The 26,026-nt window shown below is 38.3% G+C and overlaps 18 non-coding genes across 18 annotated transcripts; 12 read left to right on the top strand and 6 right to left on the bottom strand.

Annotated features, from left to right (window-relative positions):
• Positions 1–3,019: 3,019 nt before the first annotated feature.
• Positions 3,020–3,091, top strand: trnae-uuc (transfer RNA glutamic acid (anticodon UUC)). The gene has a single exon. It is a non-coding gene; the product is annotated as a tRNA-Glu (tRNA).
• Positions 3,092–3,210: 119 nt separating this feature from the next.
• trnay-gua (transfer RNA tyrosine (anticodon GUA)) lies at positions 3,211–3,297 on the top strand. The gene is given in 2 exon segments: positions 3,211–3,247; positions 3,262–3,297. It is a non-coding gene; the product is annotated as a tRNA-Tyr (tRNA).
• A 115-nt stretch (positions 3,298–3,412) lies between these two features.
• trnae-cuc (transfer RNA glutamic acid (anticodon CUC)) lies at positions 3,413–3,484 on the bottom strand. The gene has a single exon. It is a non-coding gene; the product is annotated as a tRNA-Glu (tRNA).
• Positions 3,485–6,778: 3,294 nt separating this feature from the next.
• On the top strand, positions 6,779–6,850 carry trnae-uuc (transfer RNA glutamic acid (anticodon UUC)). Its single transcript has one exon. It is a non-coding gene; the product is annotated as a tRNA-Glu (tRNA).
• Positions 6,851–6,969: 119 nt separating this feature from the next.
• On the top strand, positions 6,970–7,056 carry trnay-gua (transfer RNA tyrosine (anticodon GUA)). The gene is given in 2 exon segments: positions 6,970–7,006; positions 7,021–7,056. It is a non-coding gene; the product is annotated as a tRNA-Tyr (tRNA).
• A 115-nt stretch (positions 7,057–7,171) lies between these two features.
• On the bottom strand, positions 7,172–7,243 carry trnae-cuc (transfer RNA glutamic acid (anticodon CUC)). The gene has a single exon. It is a non-coding gene; the product is annotated as a tRNA-Glu (tRNA).
• Positions 7,244–10,539: 3,296 nt separating this feature from the next.
• trnae-uuc (transfer RNA glutamic acid (anticodon UUC)) lies at positions 10,540–10,611 on the top strand. Its single transcript has one exon. It is a non-coding gene; the product is annotated as a tRNA-Glu (tRNA).
• Positions 10,612–10,730: 119 nt separating this feature from the next.
• Positions 10,731–10,817, top strand: trnay-gua (transfer RNA tyrosine (anticodon GUA)). The gene is given in 2 exon segments: positions 10,731–10,767; positions 10,782–10,817. It is a non-coding gene; the product is annotated as a tRNA-Tyr (tRNA).
• Positions 10,818–10,932: 115 nt separating this feature from the next.
• On the bottom strand, positions 10,933–11,004 carry trnae-cuc (transfer RNA glutamic acid (anticodon CUC)). Its single transcript has one exon. It is a non-coding gene; the product is annotated as a tRNA-Glu (tRNA).
• A 3,296-nt stretch (positions 11,005–14,300) lies between these two features.
• Positions 14,301–14,372, top strand: trnae-uuc (transfer RNA glutamic acid (anticodon UUC)). The gene has a single exon. It is a non-coding gene; the product is annotated as a tRNA-Glu (tRNA).
• Positions 14,373–14,491: 119 nt separating this feature from the next.
• On the top strand, positions 14,492–14,578 carry trnay-gua (transfer RNA tyrosine (anticodon GUA)). The gene is given in 2 exon segments: positions 14,492–14,528; positions 14,543–14,578. It is a non-coding gene; the product is annotated as a tRNA-Tyr (tRNA).
• Positions 14,579–14,693: 115 nt separating this feature from the next.
• trnae-cuc (transfer RNA glutamic acid (anticodon CUC)) lies at positions 14,694–14,765 on the bottom strand. Its single transcript has one exon. It is a non-coding gene; the product is annotated as a tRNA-Glu (tRNA).
• A 3,296-nt stretch (positions 14,766–18,061) lies between these two features.
• On the top strand, positions 18,062–18,133 carry trnae-uuc (transfer RNA glutamic acid (anticodon UUC)). Its single transcript has one exon. It is a non-coding gene; the product is annotated as a tRNA-Glu (tRNA).
• Positions 18,134–18,252: 119 nt separating this feature from the next.
• Positions 18,253–18,339, top strand: trnay-gua (transfer RNA tyrosine (anticodon GUA)). Its single transcript is given in 2 exon segments — positions 18,253–18,289; positions 18,304–18,339. It is a non-coding gene; the product is annotated as a tRNA-Tyr (tRNA).
• A 115-nt stretch (positions 18,340–18,454) lies between these two features.
• trnae-cuc (transfer RNA glutamic acid (anticodon CUC)) lies at positions 18,455–18,526 on the bottom strand. The gene has a single exon. It is a non-coding gene; the product is annotated as a tRNA-Glu (tRNA).
• Positions 18,527–23,259: 4,733 nt separating this feature from the next.
• On the top strand, positions 23,260–23,331 carry trnae-uuc (transfer RNA glutamic acid (anticodon UUC)). The gene has a single exon. It is a non-coding gene; the product is annotated as a tRNA-Glu (tRNA).
• A 119-nt stretch (positions 23,332–23,450) lies between these two features.
• trnay-gua (transfer RNA tyrosine (anticodon GUA)) lies at positions 23,451–23,537 on the top strand. The gene is given in 2 exon segments: positions 23,451–23,487; positions 23,502–23,537. It is a non-coding gene; the product is annotated as a tRNA-Tyr (tRNA).
• Positions 23,538–23,652: 115 nt separating this feature from the next.
• On the bottom strand, positions 23,653–23,724 carry trnae-cuc (transfer RNA glutamic acid (anticodon CUC)). The gene has a single exon. It is a non-coding gene; the product is annotated as a tRNA-Glu (tRNA).
• Positions 23,725–26,026: the final 2,302 nt, after the last annotated feature.

The following is a 26,026-nucleotide window of genomic DNA, read 5'->3' as shown; positions in this document are numbered from 1 at the left end:
TCACAGGCTCTGTAGTAATATCCTAACAACACCACAACTTAACATGTATTTTATTTTATTTCCTTTATTTTTCCAGGAAGGTCCCATTGAGATTAAAAGAAATCCCTTCCTCCAGGGAGTCCTGGCCAAGATGGCCACACTACAAATCACACACAAACACATATAAAACATTCCAGAAAGTCAGGGCACAACATTCATCATAAATCAAGTAAAACAACAGCATGATTCAATCATTGTATGCTGCAGTAAAAATTTTTAATACATTCAAAGGAGGAATTGTTTCAGGAGGGACAGTAGCTTGAAATTCATTCCACAGCCATGGAGCATAGTAGGAGAAAGATGATTTACCATGCTCTGAATGTACCCTAGGTACTACTAATTTAATCCCATTAGATGATCTAGTGCTATAGTTCTTTCTACATAAACATAGAAGACTAGTAATGTAATTTGGAAATCTACCCATCAATGTCTTTACAATAAATTCTAACATATGGGATTTCCTTCTTTGATATAAAGAGGACCAACCCAAATAGTTGTGCAGCAAACAATGATGAGTACGTGAACAAGAATTTGTTATAAAACGCAGTGCAGCATGAAAAACGCCATCCAGCCTTTTCAATAAATATGTAGACGCATGCATGTAAACAACATCACCATAGTCTAAAATAGGTAAAATAGTACTCTGTATTATTCTCTTTCTAGCTATAAAGGAAAAATATTTTTTTTCCCGAAAAAGAAAACCCAGTCTTGGTTTAAGCCTTTTCACCAAGTAATTAATGTGAACATCAAAGGCTAACTTCTCATCGAGCCATATTCCTACATATTTATAAGTTGGTACTCTTTCTATATGTAAACCCTCAATAGTCAGAATAGGCATAACAGTAGACATAGAACGGCTACGTGTAAAAAGAATATACTTCGTTTTATTTACATTTAAAACTAATTTTAGTTTCAACAAAGTAAGCTGAAAAATATAAAAAGAATCCTTAAGAATTTCAATAGCCTGAGACACAGAGGATGCAGTGGAGTAAATAATTGTATCGTCAGCATAAAAATGTAGCTTTGCGGATTGTATTCTCTGCCCCAATTCATTAATAAAAATAGAAAAAAGAAATGGTGCCAATAAAGAACCTTGCGGGACACCCTTCCTGACTATTACCATGGATGAGGTGTAATTATCTACAGCAACACATTGAGTTCTATCCGATAAATAATTTTTAAACCAACTCACAGCCGAATTATCGAGGCCAACACTTTTAAGCCTCCGTAACAGTAAAACATGATCGACTAGGTCAAACGCTTTTGTCAAATAAAAAAATAAGGCAGCACAATGTTGTCTATTATCGAGAGCAGTAATTAAATCATGTAGTAGCTATTATCGTACTATGGCCCGCTCTAAATCCTGACTGAAATGCGTTGTAAATATCATGACTAAGTAGATATTCTTTCATTTGATCATTTATAATAGATTCAAAAACTTTTGCTAAAACCGGTAATTTAGAAATCGGACGATAATTATTCAAATCGGAAGGATCGCCTCCTTTTAATAAAGGCATAACCATAGCCGATTTCCAAGATGGTGGAATTACATTAGTGGATAGACTCAAATTAAAAATCGATGCAATAGGTTCGGCAATAATATCTGCTGACAATTTTTAAAAAAATTGGTTCAATTTGGTCAGACCCACCTGATTTCTTACAGTCTAAATTTCGGAGTAGTTTACGAACTTGGGACGGCAATACAGGGGCAAAAGAAAATAAATCTGATTCACTATTAGTCAACTCATCAGTTCTCTGTTCATCAAGGACCAAGGAATTGTCTGTTATCAAACCAGCTGAAATAAAATTACTATTAAACGTATTAACAATATCAGCCTTGTCTGTAATCAATCTTTGATTCAATTTTAAAACTTTTGGAAGATTAGTGGATGTATTTGATCCTATAAAAGATTTCGTTAATTTCCAAAATTTAGAAGGACAATTCATGTTATCATTAATCAGGTTTAAATAATACTGACTCTTCGAACTTTATATTAATTTTGTACACTTATTTCGTAATAATCTATATTGAGACCAGTCCTCCTCACCATTTGTTTTCTTTGCTTTAGACCAAGCCACGTTTCTTTGCTTAATAAGATTAGAGACGGATTGATTGAACCAAATATTATTTCTACCTCTCACCCGAAATCTACGTAAAGGAGCATGTTTATCACAAATTTCTAGAAAGATAGATTTGAAATAATCCCAAGCATCAACCACATCAGGTATAATTGAAACCAACTGTAAATCACTATTATATAGATCATGCAAAAAAGCCTGTACATTAAAATTTTTAAATTGACGTTTAAGATTTGAATTGAGAATTGAGATCCCCAACATGTGAGGCCTCCATCTTGAAGGTTTTTGTAGCAGGCCCCTCATCTGACCCCTTCCTGATGTTGGGTCCAGGTCTGTTAATAGCATGAGAAAAAGTAGATGTCATCACAGGCCTCTGCCCAGTCGAAAACCAACAGGTGGCGTGTAAGCTCACGGACACCTGATCAGGGGGCCAGTGGTGCAATGGATAAAGCGTCTGACTACGGATCAGAAGATTCTAGGTTCGACTCCTGGCTGGCTCGCTCTGCCTCGTTTACTATGCTGTCAGCCCTTAGCCGTTTTATTAACCCATAGTTTTTGTTATTATTATTATTGGATTGATTGAGAAATATTAAAAATTGACAGTCCAACAATAGGCTGCTTTGTCAGTAGGATAACGGTTACCATACAATACTATGCGTCTTTTAAAATGCATTGCATGAGTACTGTCACAAGGACATTGCTTTACGACCAGTTTGTACTGTCTATTATACCATCGCAAGAATGGGAGGAAACTGAGCCCCTCATGAGGCAAATGAGAGCTCCCTCTGTTGAGCCTGATGAAATTGAATTCAGTAAACAATCCCTTCGGATCATTCCCATGTTCTTAAAGGGGACGGTCACACACTAGAAGTAAAAGGGTCTGCTCCAGGCATAAGGAAGATCCCATATGGTCTAGCGGTCAGGATTCCTGGTTTTCACCCAGGCGGCCCGGGTTCGACTCCCGGTATGGGAAGATCGGGTTGTCTTTGCACCACTTAATCGAAACAACCAGCATGTATGTCTGTAGCAGTTTTAGCCAGTGGCGGAGATTCAGCAACCTGATATGTTGAGGTTCTGTCCCCAATCAGTGTGCCTTCGATAGCTCAGCTGGAAGAGCGGAGGACTGTAGGTGGCAAGTTGGCAATCCTTAGGTCGCTGGTTCAACTCCGGCTCGAAGGAGTTCTTTTTCACACATAAACTTTTCCTTGGCCCTGCTTCTCGACGAGGGTGTTAGCGCTTGAGTTCGTATTTCGCCATTTTACAATCACGGCCGCCGGTGGTGGGCAAAAACTCATTCCCTGACAGGGAATCGAACCCGGGCCGCGGCAGTGAGAGCGCCGAATCCTAACCACTAGACCACCAGGGAAAGTCTGCTGACGACTTGCCCTCAAGCCTGGCTGTGGCCTTTACCCGATTTTGCAGCAAGACCACTAATACTTGTATTTTACTCCAGGAGAGGAGACGTCACCGACCCTGGCAAACTGACAAACTGTCACAGACTCTGTAGGAATATCCTAACAACACCACAACTTGCCATGAAAACAAAAACAATAAGATCGCCAACCTGCATCTCGAAGGTTTTTAAAGCAGTTTTTTGCAGACGTCTGTGGCCCTGGATCCCAGTTCTTCCACTGAGAAACTGTCACAGGCTCTGTAGTAATATCCTAACAACACCACAACTTAACATGTATTTTATTTTATTTCCTTTATTTTTCCAGGAAGGTCCCATTGAGATTAAAAGAAATCCCTTCCTCCAGGGAGTCCTGGCCAAGATGGCCACACTACAAATCACACACAAACACATATAAAACATTCCAGAAAGTCAGGGCACAACATTCATCATAAATCAAGTAAAACAACAGCATGATTCAATCATTGTATGCTGCAGTAAAAATTTTTAATACATTCAAAGGAGGAATTGTTTCAGGAGGGACAGTAGCTTGAAATTCATTCCACAGCCATGGAGCATAGTAGGAGAAAGATGATTTACCATGCTCTGAATGTACCCTAGGTACTACTAATTTAATCCCATTAGATGATCTAGTGCTATAGTTCTTTCTACATAAACATAGAAGACTAGTAATGTAATTTGGAAGTCTACCCATCAATGTCTTTACAATAAATTCTAACATATGGGATTTCCTTCTTTGATATAAAGAGGACCAACCCAAATAGTTGTGCAGCAAACAATGATGAGTACGTGAACAAGAATTTGTTATAAAACGCAGTGCAGCATGATAAACGCCATCCAGCCTTTTCAATAAATATGTAGACGCATGCATGTAAACAACATCACCATAGTCTAAAATAGGTAAAATAGTACTCTGTATTATTCTCTTTCTAGCTATAAAGGAAAAACATTTTTTTTCCCGAAAAAGAAAACCCAGTCTTGGTTTAAGCCTTTTCACCAAGTAATTAATGTGAACATCAAAGGCTAACTTCTCATCGAGCCATATTCCTACATATTTATAAGTTGGTACTCTTTCTATATGTAAACCCTCAATAGTCAGAATAGGCATAACAGTAGACATAGAACGGCTACGTGTAAAAAGAATATACTTCGTTTTATTTACATTTAAAACTAATTTTAGTTTCAACAAAGTAAGCTGAAAAGTATAAAAAGAATCCTTAAGAATTTCAATAGCCTGAGACACAGAGGATGCAGTGGAGTAAATAATTGTATCGTCAGCATAAAAATGTAGCTTTGCGGATTGTATTCTCTGCCCCAATTCATTAATAAAAATAGAAAAAAGAAATGGTGCCAATAAAGAACCTTGCGGGACACCCTTCCTGACTATTACCATGGATGAGGTGTAATTATCTACAGCAACACATTGAGTTCTATCCGATAAATAATTTTTAAACCAACTCACAGCCGAATTATCGAGGCCAACACTTTTAAGCCTCCGTAACAGTAAAACATGATCCACTAAGTCAAACGCTTTTGTCAAATAAAAAAATAAGGCAGCACAATGTTGTCTATTATCGAGAGCAGTAATTAAATCATGTAGTAGCTGTTATCGTACTATGGCCCGCTCTAAATCCTGACTGAAATGCGTTGTAAATATCATGACTAAGTAGATATTCTTTCATTTGATCATTTATAATAGATTCAAAAACTTTTGCTAAAACCGGTAATTTAGAAATCGGACGATAATTATTCAAATCGGAAGGATCGCCTCCTTTTAATAAAGGCATAACCATAGCCGATTTCCAAGATGGTGGAATTACATTAGTGGATAGACTCAAATTAAAAATCGATGCAATAGGTTCGGCAATAATATCTGCTGACAATTTTTAAAAAATTGGTTCAATTTGGTCAGACCCACCTGATTTCTTACAGTCTAAATTTCGGAGTAGTTTACGAACTTGGGACGGCAATACAGGGGCAAAAGAAAATAAATCTGATTCACTATTAGTCAACTCATCAGTTCTCTGTTCATCAAGGACCAAGGAATTGTCTGTTATCAAACCAGCTGAAATAAAATTACTATTAAACGTATTAACAATATCAGCCTTGTCTGTAATCAATCTTTGATTCAATTTTAAAACTTTTGGAAGATTAGTGGATGTATTTGATCCTATAAAAGATTTCGTTAATTTCCAAAATTTAGAAGGACAATTCATGTTATCATTAATCAGGTTTAAATAATACTGACTCTTCGAACTTTATATTAATTTTGTACACTTATTTCGTAATAATCTATATTGAGACCAGTCCTCCTCACCATTTGTTTTCTTTGCTTTAGACCAAGCCACGTTTCTTTGCTTAATAAGATTAGAGACGGATTGATTGAACCAAATATTATTTCTACCTCTCACCCGAAATCTACGTAAAGGAGCATGTTTATCACAAATTTCTAGAAAGATAGATTTGAAATAATCCCAAGCATCAACCACATCAGGTATAATTGAAACCAACTGTAAATCACTATTATATAGATCATGCAAAAAAGCCTGTACATTAAAATTTTTAAATTGACGTTTAAGATTTGAATTGAGAATTGAGATCCCCAACATGTGAGGCCTCCATCTTGAAGGTTTTTGTAGCAGGCCCCTCATCTGACCCCTTCCTGATGTTGGGTCCAGGTCTGTTAATAGCATGAGAAAAAGTAGATGTCATCACAGGCCTCTGCCCAGTCGAAAACCAACAGGTGGCGTGTAAGCTCACGGACACCTGATCAGGGGGCCAGTGATGCAATGGATAAAGCGTCTGACTACGGATCAGAAGATTCTAGGTTCGACTCCCGGCTGGCTCGCTCTGCCTCGTTTACTATGCTGTCAGCCCTTAGCCGTTTTATTAACCCATAGTTTTTGTTATTATTATTATTGGATTGATTGAGAAATATTAAAAATTGACAGTCCAACAATAGGCTGCTTTGTCAGTAGGATAACGGTTACCATACAATACTATGCGTCTTTTAAAATGCATTGCATGAGTACTGTCACAAGGACATTGCTTTACGACCAGTTTGTACTGTCTATTATACCATCGCAAGAATGGGAGGAAACTGAGCCCCTCATGAGGCAAATGAGAGCTCCATCTGTTGAGCCTGATGAAATTGAATTCAGTAAACAATCCCTTCGGATCATTCCCATGTTCTTAAAGGGGACGGTCACACACTAGAAGTAAAAGGGTCTGCTCCAGGCATAAGGAAGATCCCATATGGTCTAGCGGTCAGGATTCCTGGTTTTCACCCAGGCGGCCCGGGTTCGACTCCCGGTATGGGAAGATCGGGTTGTCTTTGCACCACTTAATCGAAACAACCAGCATGTATCTCTGTAGCAGTTTTAGCCAGTGGCGGAGATTAAGCAACCTGATATGTTGAGGTTCTGTCCCCAATCAGTGTGCCTTCGATAGCTCAGCTGGAAGAGCGGAGGACTGTAGGTGGCAAGTTGGCAATCCTTAGGTCGCTGGTTCAACTCCGGCTCGAAGGAGTTCTTTTTCACACATAAACTTTTCCTTGGCCCTGCTTCTCGACGAGGGTGTTAGCGCTTGAGTTCGTATTTCGCCATTTTACAATCACGGCCGCCGGTGGTGGGCAAAAACTCATTCCCTGACCGGGAATCGAACCCGGGCCGCGGCGGTGAGAGCGCCGAATCCTAACCACTAGACCACCAGGGAAAGTCTGCTGACGACTTTTCCTCAAGCCTGGCTGTAGCCTTTACCCGATTTTGCAGCAAGACCACTAATACTTGTATTTTACTCCAGGAGAGGAGACGTCACCGACCCTGGCAAACTGACAAACTGTCACAGACTGTGTAGGAATATCCTAACAACACCACAACTTGCCATGAAAACAAAAACAATAAGATCGCCAACCTGCATCTCGAAGGTTTTTAAAGCAGTTTTTTGCAGACGTCTGTGGCCCTGGATCCCAGTTCTTCCACTGAGAAACTGTCACAGGCTCTGTAGTAATATCCTAACAACACCACAACTTAACATGTATTTTATTTTATTTCCTTTATTTTTCCAGGAAGGTCCCATTGAGATTAAAAGAAATCCCTTCCTCCAGGGAGTCCTGGCCAAGATGGCCACACTACAAATCACACACAAACACATATAAAACATTCCAGAAAGTCAGGGCACAACATTCATCATAAATCAAGTAAAACAACAGCATGATTCAATCATTGTATGCTGCAGTAAAAATTTTTAATACATTCAAAGGAGGAATTGTTTCAGGAGGGACAGTAGCTTGAAATTCATTCCACAGCCATGGAGCATAGTAGGAGAAAGATGATTTACCATGCTCTGAATGTACCCTAGGTACTACTAATTTAATCCCATTAGATGATCTAGTGCTATAGTTCTTTCTACATAAACATAGAAGACTAGTAATGTAATTTGGAAGTCTACCCATCAATGTCTTTACAATAAATTCTAACATATGGGATTTCCTTCTTTGATATAAAGAGGACCAACCCAAATAGTTGTGCAGCAAACAATGATGAGTACGTGAACAAGAATTTGTTATAAAACGCAGTGCAGCATGATAAACGCCATCCAGCCTTTTCAATAAATATGTAGACGCATGCATGTAAACAACATCACCATAGTCTAAAATAGGTAAAATAGTACTCTGTATTATTCTCTTTCTAGCTATAAAGGAAAAACATTTTTTTTCCCGAAAAAGAAAACCCAGTCTTGGTTTAAGCCTTTTCACCAAGTAATTAATGTGAACATCAAAGGCTAACTTCTCATCGAGCCATATTCCTACATATTTATAAGTTGGTACTCTTTCTATATGTAAACCCTCAATAGTCAGAATAGGCATAACAGTAGACATAGAACGGCTACGTGTAAAAAGAATATACTTCGTTTTATTTACATTTAAAACTAATTTTAGTTTCAACAAAGTAAGCTGAAAAGTATAAAAAGAATCCTTAAGAATTTCAATAGCCTGAGACACAGAGGATGCAGTGGAGTAAATAATTGTATCGTCAGCATAAAAATGTAGCTTTGCGGATTGTATTCTCTGCCCCAATTCATTAATAAAAATAGAAAAAAGAAATGGTGCCAATAAAGAACCTTGCGGGACACCCTTCCTGACTATTACCATGGATGAGGTGTAATTATCTACAGCAACACATTGAGTTCTATCCGATAAATAATTTTTAAACCAACTCACAGCCGAATTATCGAGGCCAACACTTTTAAGCCTCCGTAACAGTAAAACATGATCCACTAAGTCAAACGCTTTTGTCAAATAAAAAAATAAGGCAGCACAATGTTGTCTATTATCGAGAGCAGTAATTAAATCATGTAGTAGCTGTTATCGTACTATGGCCCGCTCTAAATCCTGACTGAAATGCGTTGTAAATATCATGACTAAGTAGATATTCTTTCATTTGATCATTTATAATAGATTCAAAAACTTTTGCTAAAACCGGTAATTTAGAAATCGGACGATAATTATTCAAATCGGAAGGATCGCCTCCTTTTAATAAAGGCATAACCATAGCCGATTTCCAAGATGGTGGAATTACATTAGTGGATTGAGACTCAAATTAAAAATCGATGCAATAGGTTCGGCAATAATATCTGCTGACAATTTTTAAAAAATTGGTTCAATTTGGTCAGACCCACCTGATTTCTTACAGTCTAAATTTCGGAGTAGTTTACGAACTTGGGACGGCAATACAGGGGCAAAAGAAAATAAATCTGATTCACTATTAGTCAACTCATCAGTTCTCTGTTCATCAAGGACCAAGGAATTGTCTGTTATCAAACCAGCTGAAATAAAATTACTATTAAACGTATTAACAATATCAGCCTTGTCTGTAATCAATCTTTGATTCAATTTTAAAACTTTTGGAAGATTAGTGGATGTATTTGATCCTATAAAAGATTTCGTTAATTTCCAAAATTTAGAAGGACAATTCATGTTATCATTAATCAGGTTTAAATAATACTGACTCTTCGAACTTTATATTAATTTTGTACACTTATTTCGTAATAATCTATATTGAGACCAGTCCTCCTCACCATTTGTTTTCTTTGCTTTAGACCAAGCCACGTTTCTTTGCTTAATAAGATTAGAGACGGATTGATTGAACCAAATATTATTTCTACCTCTCACCCGAAATCTACGTAAAGGAGCATGTTTATCACAAATTTCTAGAAAGATAGATTTGAAATAATCCCAAGCATCAACCACATCAGGTATAATTGAAACCAACTGTAAATCACTATTATATAGATCATGCAAAAAAGCCTGTACATTAAAATTTTTAAATTGACGTTTAAGATTTGAATTGAGAATTGAGATCCCCAACATGTGAGGCCTCCATCTTGAAGGTTTTTGTAGCAGGCCCCTCATCTGACCCCTTCCTGATGTTGGGTCCAGGTCTGTTAATAGCATGAGAAAAAGTAGATGTCATCACAGGCCTCTGCCCAGTAGAAAACCAACAGGTGGCGTGTAAGCTCACGGACACCTGATCAGGGGGCCAGTGGTGCAATGGATAAAGCGTCTGACTACGGATCAGAAGATTCTAGGTTCGACTCCTGGCTGGCTCGCTCTGCCTCGTTTACTATGCTGTCAGCCCTTAGCCGTTTTATTAACCCATAGTTTTTGTTATTATTATTATTGGATTGATTGAGAAATATTAAAAATTGACAGTCCAACAATAGGCTGCTTTGTCAGTAGGATAACGGTTACCATACAATACTATGCGTCTTTTAAAATGCATTGCATGAGTACTGTCACAAGGACATTGCTTTACGACCAGTTTGTACTGTCTATTATACCATCGCAAGAATGGGAGGAAACTGAGCCCCTCATGAGGCAAATGAGAGCTCCCTCTGTTGAGCCTGATGAAATTGAATTCAGTAAACAATCCCTTCGGATCATTCCCATGTTCTTAAAGGGGACGGTCACACACTAGAAGTAAAAGGGTCTGCTCCAGGCATAAGGAAGATCCCATATGGTCTAGCGGTCAGGATTCCTGGTTTTCACCCAGGCGGCCCGGGTTCGACTCCCGGTATGGGAAGATCGGGTTGTCTTTGCATCACTTAATCGAAACAACCAGCATGTATGTCTGTAGCAGTTTTAGCCAGTGGCGGAGATTCAGCAACCTGATATGTTGAGGTTCTGTCCCCAATCAGTGTGCCTTCGATAGCTCAGCTGGAAGAGCGGAGGACTGTAGGTGGCAAGTTGGCAATCCTTAGGTCGCTGGTTCAACTCCGGCTCGAAGGAGTTCTTTTTCACACATAAACTTTTCCTTGGCCCTGCTTCTCGACGAGGGTGTTAGCGCTTGAGTTCGTATTTTGCCATTTTACAATCACGGCCGCCGGTGGTGGGCAAAAACTCATTCCCTGACCGGGAATCGAACCCGGGCCGCGGCGGTGAGAGCGCCGAATCCTAACCACTAGACCACCAGGGAAAGTCTGCTGACGACTTGCCCTCAAGCCTGGCTGTGGCCTTTACCCGATTTTGCAGCAAGACCACTAATACTTGTATTTTACTCCAGGAGAGGAGACGTCACCGACCCTGGCAAACTGACAAACTGTCACAGACTCTGTAGGAATATCCTAACAACACCACAACTTGCCATGAAAACAAAAACAATAAGATCGCCAACCTGCATCTCGAAGGTTTTTAAAGCAGTTTTTTGCAGACGTCTGTGGCCCTGGATCCCAGTTCTTCCACTGAGAAACTGTCACAGGCTCTGTAGTAATATCCTAACAACACCACAACTTAACATGTATTTTATTTTATTTCCTTTATTTTTCCAGGAAGGTCCCATTGAGATTAAAAGAAATCCCTTCCTCCAGGGAGTCCTGGCCAAGATGGCCACACTACAAATCACACACAAACACATATAAAACATTCCAGAAAGTCAGGGCACAACATTCATCATAAATCAAGTAAAACAACAGCATGATTCAATCATTGTATGCTGCAGTAAAAATTTTTAATACATTCAAAGGAGGAATTGTTTCAGGAGGGACAGTAGCTTGAAATTCATTCCACAGCCATGGAGCATAGTAGGAGAAAGATGATTTACCATGCTCTGAATGTACCCTAGGTACTACTAATTTAATCCCATTAGATGATCTAGTGCTATAGTTCTTTCTACATAAACATAGAAGACTAGTAATGTAATTTGGAAGTCTACCCATCAATGTCTTTACAATAAATTCTAACATATGGGATTTCCTTCTTTGATATAAAGAGGACCAACCCAAATAGTTGTGCAGCAAACAATGATGAGTACGTGAACAAGAATTTGTTATAAAACGCAGTGCAGCATGATAAACGCCATCCAGCCTTTTCAATAAATATGTAGACGCATGCATGTAAACAACATCACCATAGTCTAAAATAGGTAAAATAGTACTCTGTATTATTCTCTTTCTAGCTATAAAGGAAAAACATTTTTTTTCCCGAAAAAGAAAACCCAGTCTTGGTTTAAGCCTTTTCACCAAGTAATTAATGTGAACATCAAAGGCTAACTTCTCATCGAGCCATATTCCTACATATTTATAAGTTGGTACTCTTTCTATATGTAAACCCTCAATAGTCAGAATAGGCATAACAGTAGACATAGAACGGCTACGTGTAAAAAGAATATACTTCGTTTTATTTACATTTAAAACTAATTTTAGTTTCAACAAAGTAAGCTGAAAAGTATAAAAAGAATCCTTAAGAATTTCAATAGCCTGAGACACAGAGGATGCAGTGGAGTAAATAATTGTATCGTCAGCATAAAAATGTAGCTTTGCGGATTGTATTCTCTGCCCCAATTCATTAATAAAAATAGAAAAAAGAAATGGTGCCAATAAAGAACCTTGCGGGACACCCTTCCTGACTATTACCATGGATGAGGTGTAATTATCTACAGCAACACATTGAGTTCTATCCGATAAATAATTTTTAAACCAACTCACAGCCGAATTATCGAGGCCAACACTTTTAAGCCTCCGTAACAGTAAAACATGATCCACTAAGTCAAACGCTTTTGTCAAATAAAAAAATAAGGCAGCACAATGTTGTCTATTATCGAGAGCAGTAATTAAATCATGTAGTAGCTGTTATCGTACTATGGCCCGCTCTAAATCCTGACTGAAATGCGTTGTAAATATCATGACTAAGTAGATATTCTTTCATTTGATCATTTATAATAGATTCAAAAACTTTTGCTAAAACCGGTAATTTAGAAATCGGACGATAATTATTCAAATCGGAAGGATCGCCTCCTTTTAATAAAGGCATAACCATAGCCGATTTCCAAGATGGTGGAATTACATTAGTGGATTGAGACTCAAATTAAAAATCGATGCAATAGGTTCGGCAATAATATCTGCTGACAATTTTTAAAAAATTGGTTCAATTTGGTCAGACCCACCTGATTTCTTACAGTCTAAATTTCGGAGTAGTTTACGAACTTGGGACGGCAATACAGGGGCAAAAGAAAATAAATCTGATTCACTATTAGTCAACTCATCAGTTCTCTGTTCATCAAGGACCAAGGAATTGTCTGTTATCAAACCAGCTGAAATAAAATTACTATTAAATGTATTAACAATATCAGCCTTGTCTGTAATCAATCTTTGATTCAATTTTAAAACTTTTGGAAGATTAGTGGATGTATTTGATCCTATAAAAGATTTCGTTAATTTCCAAAATTTAGAAGGACAATTCATGTTATCATTAATCAGGTTTAAATAATACTGACTCTTCGAACTTTATATTAATTTTGTACACTTATTTCGTAATAATCTATATTGAGACCAGTCCTCCTCACCATTTGTTTTCTTTGCTTTAGACCAAGCCACGTTTCTTTGCTTAATAAGATTAGAGACGGATTGATTGAACCAAATATTATTTCTACCTCTCACCCGAAATCTACGTAAAGGAGCATGTTTATCACAAATTTCTAGAAAGATAGATTTGAAATAATCCCAAGCATCAACCACATCAGGTATAATTGAAACCAACTGTAAATCACTATTATATAGATCATGCAAAAAAGCCTGTACATTAAAATTTTTAAATTGACGTTTAAGATTTGAATTGAGAATTGAGATCCCCAACATGTGAGGCCTCCATCTTGAAGGTTTTTGTAGCAGGCCCCTCATCTGACCCCTTCCTGATGTTGGGTCCAGGTCTGTTAATAGCATGAGAAAAAGTAGATGTCATCACAGGCCTCTGCCCAGTCGAAAACCAACAGGTGGCGTGTAAGCTCACGGACACCTGATCAGGGGGCCAGTGGTGCAATGGATAAAGCGTCTGACTACGGATCAGAAGATTCTAGGTTCGACTCCTGGCTGGCTCGCTCTGCCTCGTTTACTATGCTGTCAGCCCTTAGCCGTTTTATTAACCCATAGTTTTTGTTATTATTATTATTGGATTGATTGAGAAATATTAAAAATTGACAGTCCAACAATAGGCTGCTTTGTCAGTAGGATAACGGTTACCATACAATACTATGCGTCTTTTAAAATGCATTGCATGAGTACTGTCACAAGGACATTGCTTTACGACCAGTTTGTACTGTCTATTATACCATCGCAAGAATGGGAGGAAACTGAGCCCCTCATGAGGCAAATGAGAGCTCCCTCTGCTGAGCCTGATGAAATTGAATTCAGTAAACAATCCCTTCGGATCATTCCCATGTTCTTAAAGGGGACGGTCACACACTAGAAGTAAAAGGGTCTGCTCCAGGCATAAGGAAGATCCCATATGGTCTAGCGGTCAGGATTCCTGGTTTTCACCCAGGCGGCCCGGGTTCGACTCCCGGTATGGGAAGATCGGGTTGTCTTTGCACCACTTAATCGAAACAACCAGCATGTATGTCTGTAGCAGTTTTAGCCAGTGGCGGAGATTCAGCAACCTGATATGTTGAGGTTCTGTCCCCAATCAGTGTGCCTTCGATAGCTCAGCTGGAAGAGCGGAGGACTGTAGGTGGCAAGTTGGCAATCCTTAGGTCGCTGGTTCAACGCCGGCTCGAAGGAGTTCTTTTTCACACATAAACTTTTCCTTGGCCCTGCTTCTCGACGAGGGTGTTAGCGCTTGAGTTCGTATTTCGCTATTTTACAATCACGGCCGCCGGTGGTGGGCAAAAACTCATTCCCTGACCGGGAATCGAACCCGGGCCGCGGCGGTGAGAGCGCCGAATCCTAACCACTAGACCACCAGGGAAAGTCTGCTGACGACCTGCCCTCAAGCCTGGCTGTGGCCTTTACCCGATTTTGCAGCAAGACCACTAATACTTGTATTTTACTCCAGGAGAGGAGACGTCACCGACCCTGGCAAACTGACAAACTGTCACAGACTCTGTAGGAATATCCTAACAACACCACAACTTGCCATGAAAACAAAAACAATAAGATCGCCAACCTGCATCTCGAAGGTTTTTAAAGCAGTTTTTTGCAGACGTCTGTGGCCCTGGATCCCAGTTCTTCCACTGAGAAACTGTCACAGGCTCTGTAGTAATATCCTAACAACACCACAACTTAACATGTATTTTATTTTATTTCCTTTATTTTTCCAGGAAGGTCCCATTGAGATTAAAAGAAATCCCTTCCTCCAGGGAGTCCTGGCCAAGATGGCCACACTACAAATCACACACAAACACATATAAAACATTCCAGAAAGTCAGGGCACAACATTCATCATAAATCAAGTAAAACAACAGCATGATTCAATCATTGTATGCTGCAGTAAAAATTTTTAATACATTCAAAGGAGGAATTGTTTCAGGAGGGACAGTAGCTTGAAATTCATTCCACAGCCATGGAGCATAGTAGGAGAAAGATGATTTACCATGCTCTGAATGTACCCTAGGTACTACTAATTTAATCCCATTAGATGATCTAGTGCTATAGTTCTTTCTACATAAACATAGAAGACTAGTAATGTAATTTGGAAGTCTACCCATCAATGTCTTTACAATAAATTCTAACATATGGGATTTCCTTCTTTGATATAAAGAGGACCAACCCAAATAGTTGTGCAGCAAACAATGATGAGTACGTGAACAAGAATTTGTTATAAAACGCAGTGCAGCATGATAAACGCCATCCAGCCTTTTCAATAAATATGTAGACGCATGCATGTAAACAACATCACCATAGTCTAAAATAGGTAAAATAGTACTCTGTATTATTCTCTTTCTAGCTATAAAGGAAAAACATTTTTTTTCCCGAAAAAGAAAACCCAGTCTTGGTTTAAGCCTTTTCACCAAGTAATTAATGTGAACATCAAAGGCTAACTTCTCATCGAGCCATATTCCTACATATTTATAAGTTGGTACTCTTTCTATATGTAAACCCTCAATAGTCAGAATAGGCATAACAGTAGACATAGAACGGCTACGTGTAAAAAGAATATACTTCGTTTTATTTACATTTAAAACTAATTTTAGTTTCAACAAAGTAAGCTGAAAAGTATAAAAAGAATCCTTAAGAATTTCAATAGCCTGAGACACAGAGGATGCAGTGGAGTAAATAATTGTATCGTCAGCATAAAAATGTAGCTTTGCGGATTGTATTCTCTGCCCCAATTCATTAATAAAAATAGAAAAAAGAAATGGTGCCAATAAAGAACCTTGCGGGACACCCTTCCTGACTATTACCATGGATGAGGTGTAATTATCTACAGCAACACATTGAGTTCTATCCGATAAATAATTTTTAAACCAACTCACAGCCGAATTATCGAGGCCAACACTTTTAAGCCTCCGTAACAGTAAAACATGATCCACTAAGTCAAACGCTTTTGTCAAATAAAAAAATAAGGCAGCACAATGTTGTCTATTATCGAGAGCAGTAATTAAATCATGTAGTAGCTGTTATCGTACTATGGCCCGCTCTAAATCCTGACTGAAATGCGTTGTAAATATCATGACTAAGTAGATATTCTTTCATTTGATCATTTATAATAGATTCAAAAACTTTTGCTAAAACCGGTAATTTAGAAATCGGACGATAATTATTCAAATCGGAAGGATCGCCTCCTTTTAATAAAGGCATAACCATAGCCGATTTCCAAGATGGTGGAATTACATTAGTGGATTGAGACTCAAATTAAAAATCGATGCAATAGGTTCGGCAATAATATCTGCTGACAATTTTTAAAAAATTGGTTCAATTTGGTCAGACCCACCTGATTTCTTACAGTCTAAATTTCGGAGTAGTTTACGAACTTGGGACGGCAATACAGGGGCAAAAGAAAATAAATCTGATTCACTATTAGTCAACTCATCAGTTCTCTGTTCATCAAGGACCAAGGAATTGTCTGTTATCAAACCAGCTGAAATAAAATTACTATTAAACGTATTAACAATATCAGCCTTGTCTGTAATCAATCTTTGATTCAATTTTAAAACTTTTGGAAGATTAGTGGATGTATTTGATCCTATAAAAGATTTCGTTAATTTCCAAAATTTAGAAGGACAATTCATGTTATCATTAATCAGGTTTAAATAATACTGACTCTTCGAACTTTATATTAATTTTGTACACTTATTTCGTAATAATCTATATTGAGACCAGTCCTCCTCACCATTTGTTTTCTTTGCTTTAGACCAAGCCACGTTTCTTTGCTTAATAAGATTAGAGACGGATTGATTGAACCAAATATTATTTCTACCTCTCACCCGAAATCTACGTAAAGGAGCATGTTTATCACAAATTTCTAGAAAGATAGATTTGAAATAATCCCAAGCATCAACCACATCAGGTATAATTGAAACCAACTGTAAATCACTATTATATAGATCATGCAAAAAAGCCTGTACATTAAAATTTTTAAATTGACGTTTAAGATTTGAATTGAGAATTGAGATCCCCAACATGTGAGGCCTCCATCTTGAAGGTTTTTGTAGCAGGCCCCTCATCTGACCCCTTCCTGATGTTGGGTCCAGGTCTGTTAATAGCATGAGAAAAAGTAGATGTCATCACAGGCCTCTGCCCAGTCGAAAACCAACAGGTGGCGTGTAAGCTGACGGACACCTGATCAGGGGGCCAGTGGTGCAATGGATAAAGCGTCTGACTACGGATCAGAAGATTCTAGGTTCGACTCCTGGCTGGCTCGCTCTGCCTCGTTTACTATGCTGTCAGCCCTTAGCCGTTTTATTAACCCATAGTTTTTGTTATTATTATTATTGGATTGATTGAGAAATATTAAAAATTGACAGTCCAACAATAGGCTGCTTTGTCAGTAGGATAACGGTTACCATACAATACTATGCGTCTTTTAAAATGCATTGCATGAGTACTGTCACAAGGACATTGCTTTACGACCAGTTTGTACTGTCTATTATACCATCGCAAGAATGGGAGGAAACTGAGCCCCTCATGAGGCAAATGAGAGCTCCCTCTGTTGAGCCTGATGAAATTGAATTCAGTAAACAATCCCTTCGGATCATTCCCATGTTCTTAAAGGGGACGGTCACACACTAGAAGTAAAAGGGTCTGCTCCAGGCATAAGGAAGATCCCATATGGTCTAGCGGTCAGGATTCCTGGTTTTCACCCAGGCGGCCCGGGTTCGACTCCCGGTATGGGAAGATCGGGTTGTCTTTGCATCACTTAATCGAAACAACCAGCATGTATGTCTGTAGCAGTTTTAGCCAGTGGCGGAGATTCAGCAACCTGATATGTTGAGGTTCTGTCCCCAATCAGTGTGCCTTCGATAGCTCAGCTGGAAGAGCGGAGGACTGTAGGTGGCAAGTTGGCAATCCTTAGGTCGCTGGTTCAACTCCGGCTCGAAGGAGTTCTTTTTCACACATAAACTTTTCCTTGGCCCTGCTTCTCGACGAGGGTGTTAGCGCTTGAGTTCGTATTTCGCCATTTTACAATCACGGCCGCCGGTGGTGGGCAAAAACTCATTCCCTGACCGGGAATCGAACCCGGGCCGCGGCGGTGAGAGCGCCGAATCCTAACCACTAGACCACCAGGGAAAGTCTGCTGACGACTTGCCCTCAAGCCTGGCTGTGGCCTTTACCCGATTTTGCAGCAAGACCACTAATACTTGTATTTTACTCCAGGAGAGGAGACGTCACCGACCCTGGCAAACTGACAAACTGTCACAGACTCTGTAGGAATATCCTAACAACACCACAACTTGCCATGAAAACAAAAACAATAAGATCGCCAACCTGCATCTCGAAGGTTTTTAAAGCAGTTTTTTGCAGACGTCTGTGGCCCTGGATCCCAGTTCTTCCACTGAGAAACTGTCACAGGCTCTGTAGTAATATCCTAACAACACCACAACTTAACATGTATTTTATTTTATTTCCTTTATTTTTCCAGGAAGGTCCCATTGAGATTAAAAGAAATCCCTTCCTCCAGGGAGTCCTGGCCAAGATGGCCACACTACAAATCACACACAAACACATATAAAACATTCCAGAAAGTCAGGGCACAACATTCATCATAAATCAAGTAAAACAACAGCATGATTCAATCATTGTATGCTGCAGTAAAAATTTTTAATACATTCAAAGGAGGAATTGTTTCAGGAGGGACAGTAGCTTCAAATTCATTCCACAGCCATGGAGCATAGTAGGAGAAAGATGATTTACCATGCTCTGAATGTACCCTAGGTACTACTAATTTAATCCCATTAGATGATCTAGTGCTATAGTTCTTTCTACATAAACATAGAAGACTAGTAATGTAATTTGGAAGTCTACCCATCAATGTCTTTACAATAAATTCTAACATATGGGATTTCCTTCTTTGATATAAAGAGGACCAACCCAAATAGTTGTGCAGCAAACAATGATGAGTACGTGAACAAGAATTTGTTATAAAACGCAGTGCAGCATGATAAACGCCATCCAGCCTTTTCAATAAATATGTAGACGCATGCATGTAAACAACATCACCATAGTCTAAAATAGGTAAAATAGTACTCTGTATTATTCTCTTTCTAGCTATAAAGGAAAAACATTTTTTTTCCCGAAAAAGAAAACCCAGTCTTGGTTTAAGCCTTTTCACCAAGTAATTAATGTGAACATCAAAGGCTAACTTCTCATCGAGCCATATTCCTACATATTTATAAGTTGGTACTCTTTCTATATGTAAACCCTCAATAGTCAGAATAGGCATAACAGTAGACATAGAACGGCTACGTGTAAAAAGAATATACTGGCTAAAAACTAAAATAAAAATGTAGCTTTGCGGATTGTATTCTCTGCCCCAATTCATTAATAAAAATAGAAAAAAGAAATGGTGCCAATAAAGAACCTTGCGGGACACCCTTCCTGACTATTACCATGGATGAGGTGTAATTATCTACAGCAACACATTGAGTTCTATCCGATAAATAATTTTTAAACCAACTCACAGCCGAATTATCGAGGCCAACACTTTTAAGCCTCCGTAACAGTAAAACATGATCCACTAAGTCAAACGCTTTTGTCAAATAAAAAAATAAGGCAGCACAATGTTGTCTATTATCGAGAGCAGTAATTAAATCATGTAGTAGCTGTTATCGTACTATGGCCCGCTCTAAATCCTGACTGAAATGCGTTGTAAATATCATGACTAAGTAGATATTCTTTCATTTGATCATTTATAATAGATTCAAAAACTTTTGCTAAAACCGGTAATTTAGAAATCGGACGATAATTATTCAAATCGGAAGGATCGCCTCCTTTTAATAAAGGCATAACCATAGCCGATTTCCAAGATGGTGGAATTACATTAGTGGATAGACTCAAATTAAAAATCGATGCAATAGGTTCGGCAATAATATCTGCTGACAATTTTTAAAAAATTGGTTCAATTTGGTCAGACCCACCTGATTTCTTACAGTCTAAATTTCGGAGTAGTTTACGAACTTGGGACGGCAATACAGGGGCAAAAGAAAATAAATCTGATTCACTATTAGTCAACTCATCAGTTCTCTGTTCATCAAGGACCAAGGAATTGTCTGTTATCAAACCAGCTGAAATAAAATTACTATTAAACGTATTAATTCATCATAAATCAAGTAAAACAACAGCATGATTCAATCATTGTATGCTGCAGTAAAAATTTTTAATACATTCAAAGGAGGAATTGTTTCAGGAGGGACAGTAGCTTGAAATTCATTCCACAGCCATGGAGCATAGTAGGAGAAAGATGATTTACCATGCTCTGAATGTACCCTAGGTACTACTAATTTAATCCCATTAGATGATCTAGTGCTATAGTTCTTTCTACATAAACATAGGAGACTAGTAATGTAATTTGGAAGTCTACCCATCAATGTCTTTACAATAAATTCTAACATATGGGATTTCCTTCTTTGATATAAAGAGGACCAACCCAAATAGTTGTGCAGCAAACAATGATGAGTACGTGAACAAGAATTTGTTATAAAACGCAGTGCAGCATGATAAACGCCATCCAGCCTTTTCAATAAATATGTAGACGCATGCATGTAAACAACATCACCATAGTCTAAAATAGGTAAAATAGTACTCTGTATTATTCTCTTTCTAGCTATAAAGGAAAAACATTTTTTTTCCCGAAAAAGAAAACCCAGTCTTGGTTTAAGCCTTTTCACCAAGTAATTAATGTGAACATCAAAGGCTAACTTCTCATCGAGCCATATTCCTACATATTTATAAGTTGGTACTCTTTCTATATGTAAACCCTCAATAGTCAGAATAGGCATAACAGTAGACATAGAACGGCTACGTGTAAAAAGAATATACTGGCTAAAAACTAAAATAAAAATGTAGCTTTGCGGATTGTATTCTCTGCCCCAATTCATTAATAAAAATAGAAAAAAGAAATGGTGCCAATAAAGAACCTTGCGGGACACCCTTCCTGACTATTACCATGGATGAGGTGTAATTATCTACAGCAACACATTGAGTTCTATCCGATAAATAATTTTTAAACCAACTCACAGCCGAATTATCGAGGCCAACACTTTTAAGCCTCCGTAACAGTAAAACATGATCCACTAAGTCAAACGCTTTTGTCAAATAAAAAAATAAGGCAGCACAATGTTGTCTATTATCGAGAGCAGTAATTAAATCATGTAGTAGCTGTTATCGTACTATGGCCCGCTCTAAATCCTGACTGAAATGCGTTGTAAATATCATGACTAAGTAGATATTCTTTCATTTGATCATTTATAATAGATTCAAAAACTTTTGCTAAAACCGGTAATTTAGAAATCGGACGATAATTATTCAAATCGGAAGGATCGCCTCCTTTTAATAAAGGCATAACCATAGCCGATTTCCAAGATGGTGGAATTACATTAGTGGATAGACTCAAATTAAAAATCGATGCAATAGGTTCGGCAATAATATCTGCTGACAATTTTTAAAAAATTGGTTCAATTTGGTCAGACCCACCTGATTTCTTACAGTCTAAATTTCGGAGTAGTTTACGAACTTGGGACGGCAATACAGGGGCAAAAGAAAATAAATCTGATTCACTATTAGTCAACTCATCAGTTCTCTGTTCATCAAGGACCAAGGAATTGTCTGTTATCAAACCAGCTGAAATAAAATTACTATTAAACGTATTAACAATATCAGCCTTGTCTGTAATCAATCTTTGATTCAATTTTAAAACTTTTGGAAGATTAGTGGATGTATTTGATCCTATAAAAGATTTCGTTAATTTCCAAAATTTAGAAGGACAATTCATGTTATCATTAATCAGGTTTAAATAATACTGACTCTTCGAACTTTATATTAATTTTGTACACTTATTTCGTAATAATCTATATTGAGACCAGTCCTCCTCACCATTTGTTTTCTTTGCTTTAGACCAAGCCACGTTTCTTTGCTTAATAAGATTAGAGACGGATTGATTGAACCAAATATTATTTCTACCTCTCACCCGAAATCTACGTAAAGGAGCATGTTTATCACAAATTTCTAGAAAGATAGATTTGAAATAATCCCAAGCATCAACCACATCAGGTATAATTGAAACCAACTGTAAATCACTATTATATAGATCATGCAAAAAAGCCTGTACATTAAAATTTTTAAATTGACGTTTAAGATTTGAATTGAGAATTGAGATCCCCAACATGTGAGGCCTCCATCTTGAAGGTTTTTGTAGCAGGCCCCTCATCTGACCCCTTCCTGATGTTGGGTCCAGGTCTGTTAATAGCATGAGAAAAAGTAGATGTCATCACAGGCCTCTGCCCAGTCGAAAACCAACAGGTGGCATGTAAGCTCACGGACACTTGATCAGGGGGCCAGTGGTGCAATGGATAAAGCGTCTGACTACGGATCAGAAGATTCTAGGTTCGACTCCTGGCTGGCTCGCTCTGCCTCGTTTACTATGCTGTCAGCCCTTAGCCGTTTTATTAACCCATAGTTTTTGTTATTATTATTATTGGATTGATTGAGAAATATTAAAAATTGACAGTCCAACAATAGGCTGCTTTGTCAGTAGGATAACGGTTACCATACAATACTATGCGTCTTTTAAAATGCATTGCATGAGTACTGTCACAAGGACATTGCTTTACGACCAGTTTGTACTGTCTATTATACCATCGCAAGAATGGGAGGAAACTGAGCCCCTCATGAGGCAAATGAGAGCTCCCTCTGTTGAGCCTGAGGAAATTGAATTCAGTAAACAATCCCTTCGGATCATTCCCATGTTCTTAAAGGGGACGGTCACACACTAGAAGTAAAAGGGTCTGCTCCAGGCAGAAGGAAGATCCCATATGGTCTAGCGGTCAGGATTCCTGGTTTTCACCCAGGCGGCCCGGGTTCGACTCCCGGTATGGGAAGATCGGGTTGTCTTTGCACCACTTAATCGAAACAACCAGCATGTATGTCTGTAGCAGTTTTAGCCAGTGGCGGAGATTCAGCAACCTGATATGTTGAGGTTCTGTCCCCAAGCAGTGTGCCTTCGATAGCTCAGCTGGAAGAGCGGAGGACTGTAGGTGGCAAGTTGGCAATCCTTAGGTCGCTGGTTCAACTCCGGCTCGAAGGAGTTCTTTTTCACACATAAACTTTTCCTTGGCCCTGCTTCTCGACGAGGGTGTTAGCGCTTGAGTTCATATTTCGCCATTTTACAATCACGGCCGCCGGTGGTGGGCAAAAACTCATTCCCTGACCGGGAATCGAACCCGGGCCGCGGCGGTGAGAGCGCCGAATCCTAACCACTAGACCACCAGGGAAAGTCTGCTGACAACTTGCCCTCAAGCCTGGCTGTGGCCTTTACCCGATTTTGCAGCAAGACCACTAATACTTGTATTTTACTCCAGGAGAGGAGACGTCACCGACCCTGGCAAACTGACAAACTGTCACAGACTCTGTAGGAATATCCTAACAACACCACAACTTGCCATGAAAACAAAAACAATAAGATCGCCAACCTGCATCTCGAAGGTTTTTAAAGCAGTTTTTTGCAGACGTCTGTGGCCCTGGATCCCAGTTTTTCCACTGAGAAACTGTCACAGGCTCTGTAGTAATATCCTAACAACACCACAACTTAACATGTATTTTATTTTATTTCCTTTATTTTTCCAGGAAGGTCCCATTGAGATTAAAAGAAATCCCTTCCTCCAGGGAGTCCTGGCCAAGATGGCCACACTACAAATCACACACAAACACATATAAAACATTCCAGAAAGTCAGGGCACAACATTCATCATAAATCAAGTAAAACAACAGCATGATTCAATCATTGTATGCTGCAGTAAAAATTTTTAATACATTCAAAGGAGGAATTGTTTCAGGAGGGACAGTAGCTTGAAATTCATTCCACAGCCATGGAGCATAGTAGGAGAAAGATGATTTACCATGCTCTGAATGTACCCTAGGTACTACTAATTTAATCCCATTAGATGATCTAGTGCTATAGTTCTTTCTACATAAACATAGAAGACTAGTAATGTAATTTGGAAGTCTACCCATCAATGTCTTTACAATAAATTCTAACATATGGGATTTCCTTCTTTGATATAAAGAGGACCAACCCAAATAGTTGTGCAGCAAACAATGATGAGTACGTGAACAAGAATTTGTTATAAAACGCAGTGCAGCATGATAAACGCCATCCAGCCTTTTCAATAAATATGTAGACGCATGCATGTAAACAACATCACCATAGTCTAAAATAGGTAAAATAGTACTCTGTATTATTCTCTTTCTAGCTATAAAGGAAAAACATTTTTTTTCCCGAAAAAGAAAACCCAGTCTTGGTTTAAGCCTTTTCACCAAGTAATTAATGTGAACATCAAAGGCTAACTTCTCATCGAGCCATATTCCTACATATTTATAAGTTGGTACTCTTTCTATATGTAAACCCTCAATAGTCAGAATAGGCATAACAGTAGACATAGAACGGCTACGTGTAAAAAGAATATACTTCGTTTTATTTACATTTAAAACTAATTTTAGTTTCAACAAAGTAAGCTGAAAAGTATAAAAAGAATCCTTAAGAATTTCAATAGCCTGAGACACAGAGGATGCAGTGGAGTAAATAATTGTATCGTCAGCATAAAAATGTAGCTTTGCGGATTGTATTCTCTGCCCCAATTCATTAATAAAAATAGAAAAAAGAAATGGTGCCAATAAAGAACCTTGCGGGACACCCTTCCTGACTATTACCATGGATGAGGTGTAATTATCTACAGCAACACATTGAGTTCTATCCGATAAATAATTTTTAAACCAACTCACAGCCGAATTATCGAGGCCAACACTTTTAAGCCTCCGTAACAGTAAAACATGATCCACTAAGTCAAACGCTTTTGTCAAATAAAAAAATAAGGCAGCACAATGTTGTCTATTATCGAGAGCAGTAATTAAATCATGTAGTAGCTATTATCGTACTATGGCCCGCTCTAAATCCTGACTGAAATGCGTTGTAAATATCATGACTAAGTAGATATTCTTTCATTTGATCATTTATAATAGATTCAAAAACTTTTGCTAAAACCGGTAATTTAGAAATCGGACGATAATTATTCAAATCGGAAGGATCGCCTCCTTTTGATAAAGGCATAACCATAGCCGATTTCCAAGATGGTGGAATTACATTAGTGGATAGACTCAAATTAAAAATCGATGCAATAGGTTCGGCAATAATATCTGCTGACAATTTTTAAAAAAATTGGTTCAATTTGGTCAGACCCACCTGATTTCTTACAGTCTAAATTTCGGAGTAGTTTACGAACTTGGGACGGCAATACAGGGGCAAAAGAAAATAAATCTGATTCACTATTAGTCAACTCATCAGTTCTCTGTTCATCAAGGACCAAGGAATTGTCTGTTATCAAACCAGCTGAAATAAAATTACTATTAAACGTATTAACAATATCAGCCTTGTCTGTAATCAATCTTTGATTCAATTTTAAAACTTTTGGAAGATTAGTGGATGTATTTGATCCTATAAAAGATTTCGTTAATTTCCAAAATTTAGAAGGACAATTCATGTTATCATTAATCAGGTTTAAATAATACTGACTCTTCGAA

The sequence above is a fragment of the Siphateles boraxobius genome, unplaced genomic scaffold (assembly GCF_051911475.1).
Source record: "Siphateles boraxobius isolate OS27281-9 unplaced genomic scaffold, OSU_SipBor_1 77, whole genome shotgun sequence".
In the NCBI taxonomy this organism is placed as follows: domain Eukaryota; kingdom Metazoa; phylum Chordata; class Actinopteri; order Cypriniformes; family Leuciscidae; genus Siphateles; species Siphateles boraxobius.
The sequence above is the reverse complement of the archived record's forward strand: the minus strand, read 5'-3'. Positions and strand labels throughout refer to the sequence as shown.